This window comes from Bos mutus, chromosome 8, assembly GCF_027580195.1.
Source record: "Bos mutus isolate GX-2022 chromosome 8, NWIPB_WYAK_1.1, whole genome shotgun sequence".
NCBI classification, from domain to species: Eukaryota; Metazoa; Chordata; class Mammalia; order Artiodactyla; family Bovidae; genus Bos; species Bos mutus.
The window spans coordinates 5590476-5610823 of record NC_091624.1 but is presented as its reverse complement, the minus strand read 5'-3'; the positions used below and the strand labels follow the sequence as shown (position 1 = coordinate 5610823).

General features: G+C 40.7%; 1 pseudogene; it reads left to right on the top strand.

The window, feature by feature from the left end:
* The first annotated feature begins 8300 nt into the window (after nt 1-8300).
* LOC138988941 (tigger transposable element-derived protein 1-like) overlaps nt 8301-20348 on the top strand; it is a 172554-nt pseudogene continuing 160506 nt past the window's right edge.

The window sequence follows — 20348 nt, the reverse complement described above, 5'->3', positions numbered from 1 at the left end:
TGTGTAAGAGACTTTTGCTTCTAGATTGATTGCCTGAGGGCTCAAGAGATTCCTAGAAGACCGCCTGGATGATGTCTTCTTATTTCCTCTGAATATCTGCATTTTAATCCAAAATTAAGGCACCAAGGACAGCTTTGAGGGAAATAATGGCCTCAGGGCCAGTGCATTTATGAGAAATCTTCTTTTCAAGGGTCATCTGCTGATACCTTGTACTAAGCATGCCTGGCCTTGGAGTGATGGGATTGCCCTTTACTTCCTTACATTAAAAAAAAAAAAAAAAAACTTCCAATATACTAGGACTTATTAGTTTTAGAGGTTTCTGACAACTTGATTTGCTCACTCTTAATTAGTTAATGGTTGTGCAGGCTGTGACAGCCTCCAGCAAGGCTTATAGCTTATAGTCAAAACTTATAGCCCTGAAATATATGCTCTAAGCTCTGAGTGGTTAGAAAAAGCATAAACAGGGAAGTGATATGTGTTACCCATAATGAAGGTCTCTTCCTCGCTCCCTCTATTATACAAAGAACTACAGAAAGTATTTTTTTAATAGACTGAAAAACTGACATTTTAAAAATAAAACCTTACTCAGATTCATGATTGGTGTTGACTGCAGAGTTAGGATGACAACCCTGCTTTTGGGCTCCCAGTCCAAAATTCATTCCACACAGCACTGTGTTCCCTATAGCAGAATTCATCTATCAAACGTTAAAGGATTAAAATGCCAGTCTGAAGCTCAACAGGATAATGGTGAGGGGTTGAGGGGAGGGAAATTTGAAGGACCACCTGAATTTGCTGATTAGTATTGCTTAATGGAACTACGCCCTCTTACACTATCCCAGCCCACTGATAGCATTTTCCTTTTGTGCAGACTTCATAGCCAAAGAATCAATATATCATTAGCCTGCAGGATGTTGTTTTCTGGGTTTAAGGCAAGCTCCTGGGAGCATTATTTGTGTTGTAATGACAGGGGTTGGGCTGTAATAAAAGTCCTGAATTATGCCACATTAAGGATCTTTCCCCCATGAAGCTGGTAAGCTGCTCAAATATTCCCTTGTGTGGCTTCAGACACAGCCATCAAATATTTAGCATGGATTTTGGCTAATGTGCTTCATTTATCCCCAAGATATTCTCCTAAAGCAGGGAGCTGGTATTACTGTCTTTTAAGAGGTAAGGAAATAGAGCCTTGAAGAGATTAACTAGACAAGATTTGCATCCTGGAGTAGCCAAATCTATCCCTTAGATCCAGCAGCCACTCCCTGCTTACTTTGGCTTCCAGAACAGGCAGGATTTTGAAAATTCTCTTCACGGACTATCTCCAGCTGCTCTATCCCCAGCCAGAGAGCTCATGACCACAGGCTGGCAGTAATCTTCATCTTTCTGTCTCCTCCACTACTATTCCTGAGTCTGCCCCTTTCCAAGACTCAGAAGTCCCCTCTCACCAGCCTCCCCCAGTTCTTACCTCCTTCCTCTCCTTTCCCTGAATGACTCATATTGTTTACCAAGCAGAGAAGCTAATAGAAGGCAGCAGAATTTAAGCTTCCCTGGGACTTGCTTTACGCACTGACAAAATCATTCTTTTCTCTCTCTGTTAAATATTCATGGCTCTCAGATTTTTAGATACAAAGGTACATTTTGTTTTAAAATGTGCTGATCCAAGACATACTGGTTTGCATTGATTTCCTCCTCTTTGCATTTCTATTGCATTGGAAATAAAGAGGTCCTCATTCACTTCTGAAATATGGACCTGAATTTATCTAAGGTTTTCTTTTTAATTTGGTTGCTATTTGGTGAAAGGACTGATGTTGGTAGACATTTATGTGTTTCTGTGTTTTTCTCTTTTGACATTGTGCGTGCACACACACACACAGGCATACAGACAAGCAGAAAAACAAAAATCACAGGCTAACGTTTTCCAGCCATCACAGCTTAATGTTAATATAATTTGAAAGGAGTTTTAACAAAGGTTTGATCTATTACAGAATTCAAATATTTACAATTTGGAATAAAAATAAAATGGAGATAGATTTACAGAGATGAAGAAGAGGCTCACCCAGAGCAGTTCAGAGACCTGTAGAAAATGAAATGGGAACAGAAGTGCCTCCATTTTTAAAGGAAGGAGTGAGAGAAATGACCTGGCATAAGAATTCTGGAAAGAGAATAATGGGGGTGGGAGGGAAGAGAGATACAATCCTGATTAATTCAGGTCACTCATTTGACAGAGTCCTACAGTGCATAAAGTGAATGAACAAAAGTATTGTATAAGGCTTTCAGGTTCTAAAGGTTACCTGGGGATTTTTTGTTTTTTTTTTACCTTGCTGGTCTCACTCTTTGCCACATGAAATTAAAAGAGAAAACAACCTGTTGATAAGAAAACCTGAATTTTTTTTCTTGCTATGGTAAGGGAACGTTCTATCTTGGCAGACTCCTAATAAAATATTGGAGTGTGGAGATAAAAGGTAGAATTTTTATGAGGTTTTGGAGTTTTGTAATGAAGAAATTTAGGATTGCGTAAGGATTGTGATATCATTGTGGACACTGATTGGAAGATTCATGGGGAGTCAATTTTTATTTAATCCTATACCGTCTTTCAACAACACAAGAGAAGTCTCTGCACATGGACATCAGTAGATGGTCAATACCAAAATCAGATTGATTATATTCTTTGCAGCCAAAGATGGAAAAGCTCTATATATTCAGCAAAAACAATGACAGGAGCTGACTGTGGCTCAGAACATGAACTCCTTACTGCCAGCTTCAGACTTAAATTGAAGAAAGTAGGGAAAACCACTAGACCATTCAGGTATGACTTAAATCGAATTCCTTATGATTATACAATGGAAGTGACAAGTAGATTCAAGGGATTAGATCTGATAGATAGAGTGCCTGAAGAACTATGGACAGAGGTTTGTGACATTGTACAGGAGGCAGTGATCAAGACCATCCCCAAAAAAGAAGAAATGCAAAAAGGTGAAATGGTTGTCTGAGGAGGCCTAACAAATAACTGAGAAAAGAAGAGAAGCTAAAGGCAAAGGAGAGAAGGAACGATAAACCCATTTGAATGCAGAGTTCCAAAGAATAGCAAGGAAAGATAATAAAGCCTTCCTTAGCGATCAATGCAAAGAGATAGAGGAAAACAACAGAATGGGAAAGACTAGAGATCTCTTCCAGAAAATTAAAGATACCAAGGGAACATTTCATGCAAAGATGGGCTCAATAAAGGACAGAAATGGTATGGACCTAAAGAAGCACATGACACCACCGTTATGGCAAAAAGCGAAAAAGAACTAAAGAGCCTCTTGATGAAAGTGAAAGAAGAGAGTGAAAAAGCTGGCTTAAAGCTCAACATTCAGAAACCTAAGATCATGGCATCTGGTCTCATACTTCATAGCAAATAGATGGGGAAACAGTAGAAACGGTGGCTGACTTTATTTTGGGGGGCTCCAAAATCACTGCAGATGGTGATTGCAGCCATGAAATTAAAAGATGCTTACTCCTTGGAAGGAAAGTTATGACCAACCTAGACAGTATATTAAAAAGCAGAGACATTGCTTTGTCAAAAAAGGTCCATCTAGTCAAGGCTATGGTTTTTCCAATAATCATGTATGAATGTGAGAATTGGATTATGAAGAAGGCTGAGTGCTGAAGAATTGATGCTTTTGAACTGTGGTGTTGGAGAAGACTCTTGAGAGTCCCTTGGACTGCAAGATCCAACCAGTCCATCCTAAAGGAGATCAGTCCTGGGTGTTCATTGGAAGGACTGATGTTGAAGCTGACACTTCAATACTTTGCCCACCTGATGTGAAGAGCTAACACTTGAAAAGACCCTGATGCTGGGAAAGATTGAGGGCAGACGGAGAAGGGGCCGACAGAGGATGAGATGGTTGGATGGCATCTTCAACTCAATGGACATGAGTTTGGATGAATTCTGGGAGTTGGTGATGGACAGGGAGGCCTGGCATCCTGTGGTTTGTGGGGTCACAAAGAATTGGACATAACTGAGCAACTGAACTGAACTAAAACAGAAGCAGAAGATATTAAGAAGAAGTGGCAAGAATACACAATAAAACTGTACAAAAAAGATCTTCTTGACCCAGATAACCATGATGGTGTGATCACTCACCTAGAGCCAGACATCCTGGAATGTGAAGTCAAGTGGGCCTTAGGAAGCATCACTACAAACGAAGCTAATCAAGGTGATGGAATTCCAGCTGAACTATTTCAAATCCTAAAAGATGATGCTGTGAAAGTGCTGCACTCAATATGCCAGCAAATTTGGAAAACTCAGCAGTGGCCACAGGACTAGAAAAGGTCAGTTTTCATTCCAATCCCACAGAAAGGCAATGCCAAAGAATATTCAAACTACCACACAACTGCACTCATTTGACACACTAGCAAAGTAATGCTCAAAATTCTCCAAGCCAGGCTTCAACAGTATGTGAACCAAGAACTTCCAGATATTCAAGCTGGATTTAGGAAAAGCAGAGGAACCAGATATCAAATTCCCAACATCAGTTGAATCATAGAAAAAGCAAAATAATTCCAGAAAAACATATACTTCTGCTTTATTGATTATGCCAAAGCCTTTGACTGTGTAGATCACAACAAACTATGGAAAATTCTTAAAGAGATGGGAATACCAGACCACCTGACCTGCATCCTGAGAAATCTGTATGCAGGTCAAGAAGCAACAGGTAGAGCCAGACATGGAACAAAAGACTGGTTCCAAATCGGGAAAGGAGTACATCAAGGCTGTATATTGTCACCCTGCTTATTTAACTTATATGCAGAGTACATCATGGGAAATGCTGAGCTGAATGAAGCACAAGCTGGAATCAAGATTGCCGGGAGAAATATCAATAAGCTCAAATACACAGATGACACCACTCTTATGACAAAAAGTGAAGAGGAACTAAAGAGCCTCTTGATGAAAGTGAAAGAGGAGAGTAAAAAACTGGCTTAAAACTCAACATTCAGAAAACTAAAATCTTGGGCATCCAGTCCCATCACTTCATGGCGAATAGATGGGGAAACAATGGAAACAGAGACAGACTTTATTTTCTTGGGCTCCAAAATCACTGGAGATGGTGACTGCAGCCATGAAATTAAAAGACGCTTGCTCCTTGGAAGAAAAGGTATGACCAACCTAGATAGCATATCAAAAAGCAGAGACATTACTTTGCCGACAATGGTCCATCTAGTCAAAGCTATGGTTTTTTCCTGTAGTTGTGTATGGAGGTCAGAGTTGGACTACAAAGAAAGCTGAGTGCCGAAGAATTGATGCTTTTGAACTGTGGTGTTGGAGAAGACTCTTGAGAGTCCCTTGGACTGCAAGGAGATCCAACCAGTCCATTCTGAAGGAGATCAGCCCTGGGATTTCTTTGGAAGGAATGATGCTGAGGCTGAAACTCCAGTACTTTGGCCACCTGATGCGAAGAACTGACTCACTGGGAAATACCCTGATGCTGGGAAAGATTGAAGGTGGGAGGAGAAGGGGACGACAGAAGATGAGATAGTTGGATGGCATCACTGACTTGATGGACATGAGTTTGAGCAAGCTCCATGAGTTGGTAATGGACCGGGAAGCCTGGCATTCTGCAGTCCGTGGGGTCGCAAAGAGTCAGACAATACTGATCGACTGAACTGAACTGATGGAAGAGTTTAAGTGTTGTTGTTTATTTAAATAATATTTTGGTAAAGAACCTGGAATAAACATAAAAATTATATGTGATTTTTATCTCTTTGGGCAATGAATTTGTAGAATAGTTATGTTGATGGAGACAACAAATTTATAAATTATTTGATACAGACAATAAGCTGCAGGGGCATAATGATTTGGAACATTGATTATGCTGCTGCTAAGTCGTGTTAGTCGTGTCCGACTCTGTGCGACCCCATAGACGGCAGCCCACCAGGCTCCACCGTCCCTGGGCTTCTCCAGGCAAGAACACTGGAGTGGGTTGCCATTTCCTTCTCCAATGCATGAAAGTGAAAAGTGAAAGTGAAGTCGCTCAGTCGTGTCTGACTCTTAGCGACCTCATGGACTGCAGCCTAGCAGGCTCCTCGGTCCATGGGATTTTCCAGGCAAGAGTACTGGAGTGGGGTGCCATTGCCTTCTCCAAACATTGCTTATAAACTCACATGATTAGGAAACACCTAGACGTTTATCTAGTTTAGTCTCAACTTGAATTTTGAATTCCCTTATGATTTGCCAGCTATGTGTTCATTCAGCTTCTCAGAAATTGAAACCAGAGCAAAATTCTTGAGAATCTGGCATCAGGCACTTGTAGATATTTACTCTAGGTTTCCAAAATTAATGTAACTAAGATAGTCTCTGGATCTCTACTTCTCTTTTCATTTTTTTTTTTTTTTTTTTAGTTAACTAAAGACTGGCATCATTGTCGTTTACTCTACCTTTCTCTCATAGTATCATCTGCAGCCTTATCACATGACTTTCTCAGACTCTCCCAGACCTTGCCCTTCTCTACCTCATGGACTCTGAACACTTCCTCATTGGTATCGACATCATTAAGTGTTTGCTAATTCGGATTGCTTAGAAAGGCTATGTAATTTGTCTAGCTTATGCTTTATACAAGGCCACTTCATGGGGTGCTGGCTAGTCCGTGTATTAGCTCTTCTGAGGGACAAGTACCTAACTCTGATCAATTAAACATAACCCTAGTGAGCAGGTTTCTGCAATAAGAGAATAATGTACTATGTCCTCAAAAGGACTATTCTGGAGTTATTGCTTTAAGGAATGCCTGTGGGAAGATTTTATTATTTTTTAGAAGAGAATGATGAGGATGTTAATATCATAGCAAATATATCTAAGTTAGTGAATTTACCTTCTTTGACTATCATGGATATTGTTCTTGGAAGATATCCTGTTTCTAAAGCTCCCACCATTGCTCAAGATGAAATATTCTTAATCTTAAGTCCAGGGGCTTGGATGCACAATGTAGGTCTATGAAGACATGATGGTATTCTGTGTTTGTGTTTATTAGTAGCATATGAACAGCTTTGCAGTTAGAAGTGGACTCCAAATCTCTAAGTGCCATCTTAAAAAAATTTTCAGATAAACACTTTTAGTTTCTTTTCCTGTTCCTTCAACTAAATACTATGCCATTCTTCATAGAATTTATTAGAATCAATTATGATTGGGTTTTTTCTTCCTAATACTTAATATGCATTTGCCTATTAAAATTAAGTGCCACTGTGGGAGGGACGTTCACTTTCTTGTGCACCACTTATTTCTAACCCAGTGATATCTGTTGGATAGAACCAGTTAGGGTCAAAGAGAGAAAATTGAGAGAGAAAAAAGAAAAAGTGCTAATTATTAAGTACTTGTATCTACTCTTTGAAGTTCAGGGAAGGCCTAGGAATCTAAAGCCTTTCTCCAAAACAAGAAGTGAGGGCCACAGAGGGGCTTTTGTACCTGGGAGGGATCCACAGGGTCCTGCTCAGTCTCAGTACCTATAATTTTATTGTGTATTCTATGTTACTTAATTTTATTCATTTGAAACATTTTGTTTTCATTTGAAAACATTGCCTCTATTTGTGTGTGCATGAAAAAATTGAAGCTTAGAGAGTTCAAGCAACTTGTCTGAATGACACATCTTGGAAAAGACAAGTGCAATTTATAGGGGACAAGTATTTGGTCATTCAGTTGACCAAAATCTATTCCTCACGTATACCTGTTCTTCTTCCATAGTTCCTGGCTCACAGCTTCCAAAACCCTTGTGTTTTTCTCAGCAATGGAAAGAATTTTTGTTAGAATATTTAGGCTCTTGTCCTCAAGTTCCTGAAATTGTTTCAAAAACTTAAAGGTGAAATGGTAGTCTTGTTATTTATAACGAGCCCTTTTCCCACCACAACCCAGTTTATGTTAAAAGGCGACTTTTGGAAAGCATATCAGGGTGGGGGCTGGTTGCCAGGGGAAAGCAGCTTGACTAGAAAGGTGAAGCTTTCAGTCCCTACCTCTGATTTCTGGGGAGGGTAGAAGAACTGAAGGTTGAGTCAATTACCAGTGGTCAGTGATTTAAATAATCATGTCTATGTCAAAGCCTTCATAATATCCTAAAGGAGGGGATCAGGATAGCTTCTGGGTTCGTGACCAAGGACACCTTCACTGAGCCAGACCCAGACTATGAGGACAGAAGCTCTGTTGTTCAGAACCTCATCCTGTGTATCTCTTTGTCTGGATGTTGACTCATATCCTTTATAATTATTTGTAATAAACCCATAATCTAGTAAGTAATCTGGTTTCCTGTTCTTTGAGCTGCTCTTGCAAATTAAACCGGGTCATGGGGAATTCATTCACCATGAACTTATCAGAAGTACAGGTAATGACTTGGGCTTGGGATTGACAACTAAAGCGGAGGGTGTTCTTGTGGGACCTAGCCCTTAACTCAAGGGATCTGATGCTCTCTCCAGGTAGATGGTGTCATGTCAGAGTTGAATTGAATTATAGTTCACTCAGTTGATATCCCAGAATTGCTTGGCAGTACAGGGTACTGCCCCTTCACATTGGTAACTGGGTGCAAAACTCTTGACGAGGATGGGATTTGAACCCAGTTATTGATGGGTTATGAGAAGGAGAATGAGGAAACTGCAGGGAGGTTATAAAATTCAGTGATTGTACAAGTTTCAATAAACAAGAATTATCTTTGCAACAAACACAGACATTCGTTCCATCATGTAAACATTTCTGAGCCTGCAATGTCACAGAACCTCTGCGTGATTCTGACAGTTAACATTTATTCAGGACTTACCCTACCAGGAATTGTTCTACATGGTTAAGTGCTTTGCTCAGTGTTTCATACCTGGTAGGTGGCCAAGGCAGATCCAACTCCAGGAGCCAGGTTCTTAACCACTTACTATACTCTAGTGACTTCTCTGACTCAGATAGTCGTGCATCACATTTTGAGAAACATGTAGATAAACAAATACTGAATTTAGAGGCTCAGAGACAGTGACTGCCATAGGGAGGAGTGGTGCCTGGCACAAATCATCAGGCAGAGTCTGTCTAAAATTAACACGAAAGGTGGCTGTGATCAATAAAACTGAAAGCAGAACCAAAACCTGGCACAATATGTGCAGTAAAAATTTGTTGATTAAATATTTATGAGGACAAGAGCAAGTTTTCAGTCTTAGAGAAGAAAAACAAAGCATTCGCTTAGCCATGGAATTTTTGAAACCCAGATTAGAAGAAACTTGAAAAGTCCTCAATACCACCCCCTCCCCTGTCGATGATGCAACCATCTGACAATGTTTTAGGCTTCTATCAGTCCATTAAAGAAAAAAGTACTCACTGCCTCTAGCTTGCAGTGAGACCATGAGAGAAAAGACCAGAATTCTGACCCAGAGAGAATTAAGAGAACTTGAACTCCCAGAGTCAAATAGACTGCTTGTAGCCAGATATTTGAAGCACAAAAGGGAAATAAACCAGTACTGCAGCGATGATGACTGCAGTCATCTCCTGCTGTAAAAAGGTGCATGTGGACATGTGGGGCCCGTGTGAGCCTACTAGTTTCTCTCATAATTCCTTTTTTATTGCTCATCGTTTCCTATTCATGCAGCAAATGTTTGAGGGACTGCAGTTCCTCTTGGGCCTGCCAATCTGCCTGTTGAGCAACCATGAACTCTTTAACTGGACAAGTCCCAGTTAATAATGCAGTAGAAATGCCGAAAGTTGGATATATAGGTAGGTGAGAGAAAGGCAAAAAGAGAGAGAAAACGAAGAATCCATGGGCTTCTTCTTCTTAGAGAGAGGGGAAACAGATACAGGAAAAGAGTCACTAAACACAATTCAGTCCAACCAACACTGGTAACAGATAGACTCCAGGAACCGCGTACCACTTGAGCAGGTCTAGTCTTCTGAGTCACTTCGATCTGAGCTTAGGGATTGCTGGTGAGATTGCTAATATTCACAGTCTACTTGATGCTCACTGGGTAAAAACAACAATCTTAAACTATAGTTATTGAATCAGAGAATTTGAGTGATAAGTCTGTTATGCAAACTCAAGTCACTTCACTTCCAACCCAGAACTTCTTTTATTTAAAATGTTACATTAAGGCACTGATTTAAGATCTGTCCAATGTATAAACTAACCATAATCTCCTAAGAGTTTGGCTTATTCCTGGTTTAAAATAAATAGAAACGTCCATCATAATTTATAATGGAAATACCAGGGTAGTTGAGAGGCATTTAATGCACCTTATTAAAAATGAATAAACCAAAACTGACATTTTTGAAACTTGTGTATTCAGCTGTTGAACAAATAGTGAGCATTTACTACATAGAAGAAAAATTATTCTGGGTACTGAATGTTTAAGATTCAGTGATGACTAAGGTGTACATATTATTTTCTGCCATTAATTAGCATTCAGTTGGGTGGAGGAGAGAAGAGTAAGCAGAAAACTGCCATATCAGGGGATATGAGTAATGAAATACAAGGGTACTGAGTTTCAGGGCCACAGACAGGAGTATCTTGGTCAAATGAAGAGATAATTAAGGCTTCCTAGAGGCAGTATCGTCTGGCCAGAGGTCTAAAATGTCAGCATGAGTTAAACAGACAAACCGGTATGGAAAGCATTCCAGGCAAAAGGAACAGTGTGTCCAGACTCTATGGCACATTTATGAGAAGAAAGCAAATGTATTCTGGTTGTACTCTATGGGTCTTCTGTAGACTGAATGTTTCTGTCCTGGGAAAATCCATATATTGAATCCCTAATGCCCCGTGTGACAGTGTTTGGAGGCGGTCCCTTTGGGAGGTAGTTAAGTTTAGATGAAACCATAATGGTGAAGCCTCCATGATGGAATTAGGACCCTTAGAAGAACATGACGAAACCAGAGTGAGCTCCCTCTTTATGCCGTTTGAGGAGACAGCAAGAAGGTAGCAGCCTTCAGGCCAGGAAGAGGGTTCTCACCAGAGCCTGGCCATGCTGGCACACTCATCTTGGATTTCCAGCCTCCAGAACTGTGAGAAATGAATGCTTGTTGTTTAAGCCACCTAGTCTATAGTGTTTGTTACAGTAATCTGAGCTGGCTGAGACAGGTACAGTGAGAGAAAAAACAAAAAAACAAAAAAACAGGGAGGTAAGGCTGGCATCACCGATGCAATGAACATGAACTTGGGCAAACTCAGGAGATGGTGAAGGACAGGGAGGCCTGGCGTGTTGGAGTCCATGCGGTTGCAAAGAGTCGGACATGACTGGGCGAATGAACAGCAACAACAAAGGCTGGAGTCGTGACCAGGAACCAAAACATGAAATTCCTTGTAAGTTCTGTCAGTCTAGTCTTCACGCAAACAGACCAGGAAGACTGTTGCAGGCTATGAGAGCTCACTGTCTCACACAGCCTGCTGGGTAGGCGTCATTCCTGCTATAACAGCAGCTCTGCCTGGGACCAGTGACTCAGCTTTGCACTCCGGATTCCTCATCCCAGTAACTGAGATTCTGCCTTGATCTGAGCAAGGCCAATCCTGCACCCCTGTTTTACTTATAGCATCCAGGCTTCCATCCTCAGCATTTCAGTCCCAACTAAGAACAAGCTCCAAGCATCTGCAGTCTCCTCTCAAACTAGGGTCTACCTTTCTCTTTTGGACCTAATAGAACTGGAGTCCTGTTCCTGAACCTAGGGTCCCCCTGGAGCTTCTCACCTCCATCTTATCATTGCCTCAGCAAGGGTCTCCATGTATCATCATCTCACCTCCTGACATTTTTCCACCTGCCTGTTGACATCTATTGGGCAGCCCAGGTACTAATCATGTCCACACTCAGGCTTTGTTTCATGCCTCCATCCACCCCTTGCCTGCTGTTTGCTCCAGCACCTGAAGTTGACTACAACTCCATAGGCTTCTGGATGTCATTTCTAGTCTGTATTCACTGCATCTAATCTGGCTTGACCATGGTGTTTCAGATTAGATCTTTCTGTAACCATTATGAATTTCCACAAGGATAGCTAAACTATTCACTGAAACAATAGTGACCAAATACTTAACAGGCGAGAAAAGACACTAAAATAGAGTAGGTTTAGTAATTCATAATGTTTGCAAATTAAGAGAAGGAATGGATTTCAGTTTGGTCTAGCAGACAGGTAAAGTTGGATTCGTTCTTTCATTTATTTACTTAGTAGAATTTTAGAGGATGATTGCTTTATGCCAGATTTGGGTTCTGAGATTTTGGCTGCAAACAAAATAAAGATACACAGAGATTCTAGTCTAGAGGAGAAGGAAAATCTAAGATTTACATTGTCCTCTAGGTAGACTAAGTGTGTTTTAGTGTGGTAGGCACAAAATGTGTATCAGCAGAAACTGATTCTTGAGAAGCAATCATTTAAACATGGTCCACAAATTACTTTGAGATTTGGGGGAATCCAGACACCTGTAAGATCCCATTCAGTTCTGAACACCTGTGTTGGGATGGGTTCTTTTTTGCCAGGAATCCAAAGGCAGAAGGTAGCAAGTGGATAGAAAATACTCCCAGAAGAATTGTTCAAGTTGTTTGCTTAGAAATATGATGCCACAGGTAGAACCAAAAAGAACAGCAAGGGAGAGGGAGATGGATACAACAGGAGTGTTTCTACTTTATCTGATGTTATGTTTAGTGACATCTCATCCCTCATGGGAACTCGTCACTGAACATTTTCTTCCCTTATATATGGAGTGGAAATATTATTCAATGATTGTCAGCAGTGAGAAATGCATGGAGAGATAAAGAAAGGAGTTTGCCTCTCGGTGACAGTATATAAGGACCTGTTCCTTTTATCAGAGAATCTGTACTCCAAAGAACAGATCCCGTAATGCCTATTTATCATCTGCACTGGAAGCCTAACAAGCTCTACCTCCGGCTTCTAGCCACGTGGGCCCCTCTCCTGCAGAAGAGTGTGCTATCCTTCCTGTCCTCCCAGGCCACCGGTGTGTTAATCCAAAGAGAGAGGACAAGAAGCCTCAGGAGCTGCCAAAATGGTGCAGTGGGAACGTTTGGGGTCAAACTGAAAGAGATCCATTCTCTTTTAGAACATCAGTTGACTTTATATCAGGCCGGTCTGTCTCTTCTCAATGCCCTTTTAGATCAACCCCCTTTCTTCTCATTTGAATCTAAGACAAATATTTCACCTGTTTATAAAAACAATCTTATCTCCAGGTAATAAGACAACTGGTAATGTATACTTTTTTGTTTGTCAGTATATTGTAAATCATATATGTTCAGCAAGTAGTTCTATTACAGAAAATACATTGTTCTGAATTTGATAGTGGTGTGGAAGTGTGGATTCATGTAACCCTTTTATAGGCAAGTTTAAGACATTCTTAACTGTTCAAATGTAGATACTCTTTGTTATGACAGTTCTTTTTCAAGAATATATTCTAAAGAATACTTCTCAGGAATGTGCAAAGATATACATAGAAGAATGTCCATGGAGGTATTTATAAAGCAAAACTGGAAATAGCCTAAATGTCTTTCAATAGTCAATTTATTAAATATATGATAGCTTTTTTATACAGTCAAATAACTATTAAAAGAAAATGGTAGCTCTAATAACTATGAAAAGAAATGGTATGAAGAAATGGAGAGATCACCAAGTTGCTTTATTAAATGAAACAGCATGGTATAGAAGGGAACTTTGGGGATTTTGTTTTCTTTGTTTCTTGATATCTGTCCAACTGGTTACATAGGAGCATTCAGCTTATAAAAAAAATCAAAGAGGTATAAACTTAAAATGCATGCACTTTTTTCTGTATGCACATTATACTTCAGGAAAAATATTAAAACAATGTACAAGATATCATGCAATGTCATTCATAGTTTCAAAACAGTAAACATTTGTATCAAATACTTTGATAAATTCTAGGGTACACAGCTATTATAAACAAAGATGATCTCTGGACTGGAGAAAGGAAGTTAGGACATGTAGACTTTTACTTTTGGTTTTGTATCTTTAGTACTTTTTGATTTCTGATAAGAGAAAAAAGTAGTTAAAATTAATTTAAATATACAGAGTGAAGTTAGTCAGAAAGAGAAAAACAAGTGTTGAATATTAACACATACATGTCGAATCTAGAAAGATGGTACTGAAGAACCTACTTGCAAGGCAGCAGTGGAGAAGCAGACATAGAGAACAGACTTGTGGGCACAGTGGGAGAAGCAGAGGGTGGTAAAAATGGAGACAGAAGGATAGAAAGCATATACATTACCATATGTAAAATAGATTGCCAGTGGAAACTTGCTGTAGGACACAAGGAACTCAAGTCAGGTGTTCTGTGACAGCCTAGAGGAGTGAAATGGGGTGGGGGATGGGAGGGAGGTTCAAGACAGTGTATACCCATGGCTGCTTCAGCAATTATCCTCCAATTATTTTTTTGTAAATTACTGATACAGATTTATGGGGAAATTATAATAAATCTGTGTCTTCATCATTGGAAATCAACTCTCAAGCCCTGTGGTGGTTTTCCCCTGCCAGGTCTAGATTCTTCAGTTCCAGAATTCGTCACAATGTATCTGCAGTGCTCTGCTCTTTCTTGGTCTACCAGGCTCTCTCCACATCTTTCAAGGCCTCCATTCCAAATCTAAGTGGCTGAGCATCTGTTCAACAGCTGCTGTGTCCAAATTGAGAAAGGATCACATTGCAAGCAACAGGGCAGGGCAAGAAACATTCTGAGTGGAAAATGGCTTGGCAGAGTCCAACGCTCTGGGACTCATCTGAGAGGAAAAATCATTAATTTAATCTAACTGAGCTTAGGGTGGAGGAATGGAAGCTATGGTTTCTGGAGGAAATGGGTTGAACTAAGGGCTGGTTTATTTGACAGAGACAATGAGGAATCACTTGTCTGTGCTAAATGGAGACAAGATTATCCATAATTGATGCATGATTTTCAGCTGCCTTCTTTGTTCTGGGGCAGAGGAGCATACAGTGAGATGAGGTCACAGAGCCTCCTGATCCCAAAGGCTGTGCCAAGTAAGGGGTTTAAATTCCCATCCTGGGTTGAGAAATAACAGAGTTGCATACAGAGGGTTGTTTGTCCACTCCAGTACTCTTGCCTGGAAAATCCCATGGACGAAGGAGTCTGGTGGGCTGCAGTCCATGGGGTCGCTAAGAGTCAGACAGGACTGAGCGACTTCACTCTTACTTTTTACTTTCCTGCATTGGAGAAGGAAATGGCAAAATTCTTGCCTGGAGAATCCCAGGGACGGGGGAGCCTCGTGGGCTGACGTCTATGGGGTCACACAGAGTCAGACACGACTGAAGTGACTTAGCAGCAGCAGCAGGTATCCCTAAGAGGAGCTTCACTGATGGATTAGCTGGTAAAGAATCTTTCTCTAATGCAGGAGACTCAGGTTTGATCCCTGGGGCAGAAAAATCTGCTGGAGAAGGAAATGGCAACCCACTTGAATATTCTTGCTTGGAGAATCCCGTGGAAAGACGAGCCTGGCAGGCTATAGTCCATGGGGTCACAAATAATCAGACACGACTGAACAGAGCAAAGCAGGTATCTCGAAAATAACATCAACTAAATATCAAAGATTCCATCCACTCTAGCTTAGTGCTTAAGGACGAAGGGTTTGAAATCAGGCTGATCCAAGCTTAAATACTGATTTTAAAACTAAGTGACAGTGTGACCTTGAAAGTAAAACTTGTTCAGTCATGTCCGACTCTTTCTTCAGGGTATCAAGGCCATTCCTTTCTCCAGGGGATCTTCCCAACCCAGGGATCAAACACAGGTCTCTCACATTGCAGGCAGATTCTTTACCATCTGAGCCACCAGGGAGGCCCAAGAATACTGGAGTGAATAGCCTATCCCTTCTCCAGTGCATCTTTCCACTGCAGAAATTGAACCAGGTTCTGCTACATCGCAGGTAGATTCTTTACCAGCTGAGCTACCAGGGAAGCCCTTAAATGAGTGTATAAATTTCAGTGTCTTCATCAATAAAGGGAGGATAATATTTATCTTATGAAGTTATTTTCCGAGGTTATTAACAAATTATTGACTGGGGTAATTTTTCAGAAACTAATGCCTGTGGTCAGTGATTTGTTATGTAAGTGAATATTGAAACACTCCAGTCAATAATGTTCAGGTAACAAAAGACATACGATACATCTCTGGTCATTAAGTTGTTAACGTTGGTAAGAGTCATTTATAGAGTGCTTATCATGTGCTGTAGTACCTGAGCAGTAGTCACAATTATAATAATGTTTTATGAGAGAAAATGGAAAAAATAAGGATATGGTTAGAATGGCAAAAAAAATAGGATTCAGATGCATGTCTGTCTGTTGCAGAGACCAGCTTACCTTGAACCCTGCATTGTAGAACCTTGTAGTTTAATCCTATCGAAACGACTGTGCACTGCCAGGATCTCTTGAAAGTACTATGCTCAATGCATGCTCCCAGTATTCTCTCAGAACTATGAAATTAACCCCCCTTTAATCTCACTCGGGATCTTAAATGGCTCAAAACATCAATAAAAATTCTCAAGGACCAAAAACATTAAGATTGGTCCTCAGTTCACTCTCACATTATTACAATGTCACCATGCTAATAATTGGTGACTCTGACCCATCGGTTAAAGTGTATTACTGCTACTAGAAGGTTCTCTGCAGGGCAGGAGTATCAGTATCACCTGAGAGCTGTCAGAAAAGCAAATGATGGCCCTGCCTCAGACCTGCTAGATTAGAATCTAATTGAAAGCTGAGTGCTCAGTTCAGTTTAGTCACTCAATTGTGTCCAACTCTTTGTGACCCTATAGACTGCAGCACGCCAGGCTCCTCTGTCAATCACCAATACCTCTAGCCTGTTCAAACTTATGTCCACTGAGTTGGTGATGCCATTCAACCATCTCATCTTCTGTGGTACCCTTCTCCTCCTGCCTTCAATCTTTACCAGCATCAGTGTCTTTTCCAATGAATCAGTTCTTTGCATCAGGTGGCCAAAGTATTGGAGCTTCAGCTTCAGCATCAGTCCTTCCAATGAATATTCAGGACTGATTTCCTTTAAGATGGACTGGTTGGATCTCCTTGAGTCCAAGGGTCTTCTCCAACACCACAGTTCAAAATCATCAATTCTTCAGTGCTCTGCCTTCTTATGGTCCAACTCTCACATCCATATATGACTACTGGAAAACCATAGCTTTGACTACATGGACCTTTGTCGGCAAGCAAAGTAATGTCTCTGCTTTTTAATATGCTATCTAGGTTAGTCATAGCTTTATTCCAAGGAGCAAGCATCTTTTAATTTCATGGCTGCACTCACCATCTGCAGTGATTTTTGGAGCCCAAGAAAATAAAGTCTGTCACTGTTTCCATTGTTTCCCCATCTATTTGCCATGAAGTGACAGGCTGGATGCCATGATCTTCATTTTTTGAATGTTGCATTTTAAGCCAGCTTTTTCACTCTCCTCTTTCACTTTCATCAAGAGACTCTTTAGTTCCTCTTCACTTTCTGCTGTAAGGGTGGTGTCATCTGTGGTGTCATATCTAAGGTTATTAATATTTCTCTTGACAAGCTTGATTCCAGCTTGTGCTTCATCCAGCCCAGCATTTCACATGTTATACTCTGCTGCTGCTGCTGCTGCGTCGCTTCAGTCATGTCCGACTCTGTGCCTACCAGGCTTCTCTGTCCATGGGATTCTCCAGGCAAGAACACTGGAGTGGGTTGCCATTTCCTTCTCTGCATGTAAGTTAAATAAGCAAGTTGGTAATATACAGCCTTGACATACTCCATTCCCGATTTGGAACCAACCCATTGTTCCATGTCCAGTTGCAACTGTTGCTTCTTGACCTGCATGCAGATTTCTGTGGGAGCAGGGAAGGTAGTCTGGTGTTCCCATCTCTTTAAGAATTTTCCACAATTTGTTGTGATCCACAGAGTCAAAGGCTTTAGCACTATTAATGAAACAGAAGTAGGTGTTTTTCTGGAATTCTCTTGCTTTTTCTATGATCCAACGGATGTTGGCAATTTGATCTCTGGTTCATCTGCTTTTTCTAAATCCAGTTTAACATCTGAAGTTCTTGGTTCATGTACTGTTGCTAACTTGGAGAATTTTCAGCATTACTTTGCTAGTGTGTGAGATGAGTGCAGTTCTCTGGTAGTTTGAACATTCTTTGGCATTGCCTTTCTATGGGATTGGAATGAAAACTGACCTTTCCCAGTCCTGTGGCCACTGCTGAGTGCAATACTTTAACAGCATCATCTTTTAGGATTTGAAATAGCTCAGCTGGAATTCCATCACCTCCACTAGCTTTGTGCATAGTAAAGTTTCCTAAGACCCATTTGATCTCACACTGCTGGATGTCTGGCTCTAGGTGAGTGATAACACTATTGTGGTTATCTGGGTCATTAAAATCTTTTTTGTATAGTTCTTTGTATTCTTGCCACCTTTTCTTAATATCTTCTGCTTCTGTTAGGTCCATACCATTTCTGTCCTTTATCAAGCCCATCTTTGCATGAAATGTTCCCTTGGTATCTCTAATTTTCTTGAAGAGATCTCTAGTCTTTCCTATTCTATTGTTTTCCTTTATTTCTTTGCATTGATCACTTAGGAAGGCTTTCTTATCTCTCCTTGCTATTCTTTGGAACTCTGCATTCAGATGGATATGTATTTCCTTTTCTCCTTTGCCTTTCCTTTAGGAGGGTATTTTAATAAGCTCTCCCGGTGATTCACATGCGTGCTAAATTCTAAAAAACACTGGGCCTAGAATAAGAGCAAGTCAGTAAGCTATAAGGGAAGGAAGGGAGGCTAAGTTTGTATCCACATTACTGGTTCATTTCTCCAGGTTATCTCATCTTTAAATTATTTCTCCCTTATATGCTGTTTGGAGAGGGGTGGGTGGGGGAAGATGGTGTAGACCAGAGGAGGAGGAATTAAATTTAGCTGCTTCCTAAAAGTTTGAGGGATTTTTCTAACACCAATAAGGCTCACATAACCTAGAAAAGATTTTCTTTTCTATTTTCTTTTGTTTTAAAACTTTGTGGAAGAATTCTAGCTTCCATGATAGCTCAGTTGGTAAAGAATCCACTTTCAGTGCAAGAGACCCCAGTTTGATTCCTGGGTTGGGAAGATCTGCTAGAGAAGGGATTCTGTCGAGATAATTGTGTTCTCTGGACCAGGAGTCAGGAATCTGAGTTCCAGTTATTCTTTCCATTCTCCATCTCTTTCATCATCTCAGATCCTTCCCTCTCTGCTCTTTACTTCCTTCCCTGTGTCTTTTTTTCAAGGCTTTAAACAATGCAAATTTATTACAGTTTTGGGAGTTGCAAGTCTGAAATAGTTCTCACTGGGCTAAAATCGAGATGATGTTAGGGCTACATTTCTTTGTAGAAGCTCTAGGGGGAAACTTGTTTTATTTTTTCCCCAGCTTTTAGAGGCTGCCTGCATTCCTCAGTTCATGGCGCCTTCCTCCATCTTCAAAGCCAGCAGTGTAACATCTTTAAATCTTCCTCTGATTCTTAACTTTTCCACTTCACACTTTCCCTTTTTTTTAAAAAATTGGAGAATAATTGCTTTACAATGTTGTGTTAATTTCTGCTGTACAACGAAGTGAATCAGCTATATGTATATACATATTCCCTCCCTGTTGAACCTCCTTCCCCACCCCCAACCCACTCATCTTAGTTATCACAGAGCCCGGAACTGAGTTTCCTGTGCTTTACAGCAGGTTCCCGCTAGCGATCTGTGTTACCCATGCTAGTATGTGTATGTCAAGCCCAATCTCCCAGTCCGCCCCCCTCTCCCTTTCTCCTCTTGTGTCTGCATGTCCATTCTCTACATCTATTCTCCACATCTGTGTTTCCTACCTTGGGAACAGGGTCATCTGTACCATTTTTCTAGATTCCATATATATGGATTAATATATAATATTTGATTTTCTCTTTCTGACCTACTTCATTCTTCCCTATAAGTAGCTGGTCTGTTTGGGAAATTCATTGTGAATAAAGTAGAAGACACCCCTAACCTCATAGAGAATACAGGCTTCTGAAGGGATATGAGAAAGAAATGAGCAAATGCAAGGCACTGTGATCCATGGAATGACCAGGGACAGTCTGCCAGAGGAAGAGTTGGCTAGGATGAGATTTGCTTAGGCAAGAACTTTGGAGTGAGGGAAGGGCTGATGGGACTATGGCCAAAGAGACTTAAAGAAGGGTGAACATGCAAACATTTTAAATAGGCCTCTTGGCTTGAGAAGAGAAGAAAAGGAGGGTGAGTTGATAATCAGGCTCGAGAAATCACTGGCAGCTAGAACAGCGGGGACCCTGAGTGGTCAAGAAGGCAGTCCCTCTCTCAGAGATAAGACTGGCTTGAGGATAAGGGCGAAGACGGATGCTACTGTCTACTCTCCCGTCCATCTCAGTCTAGGA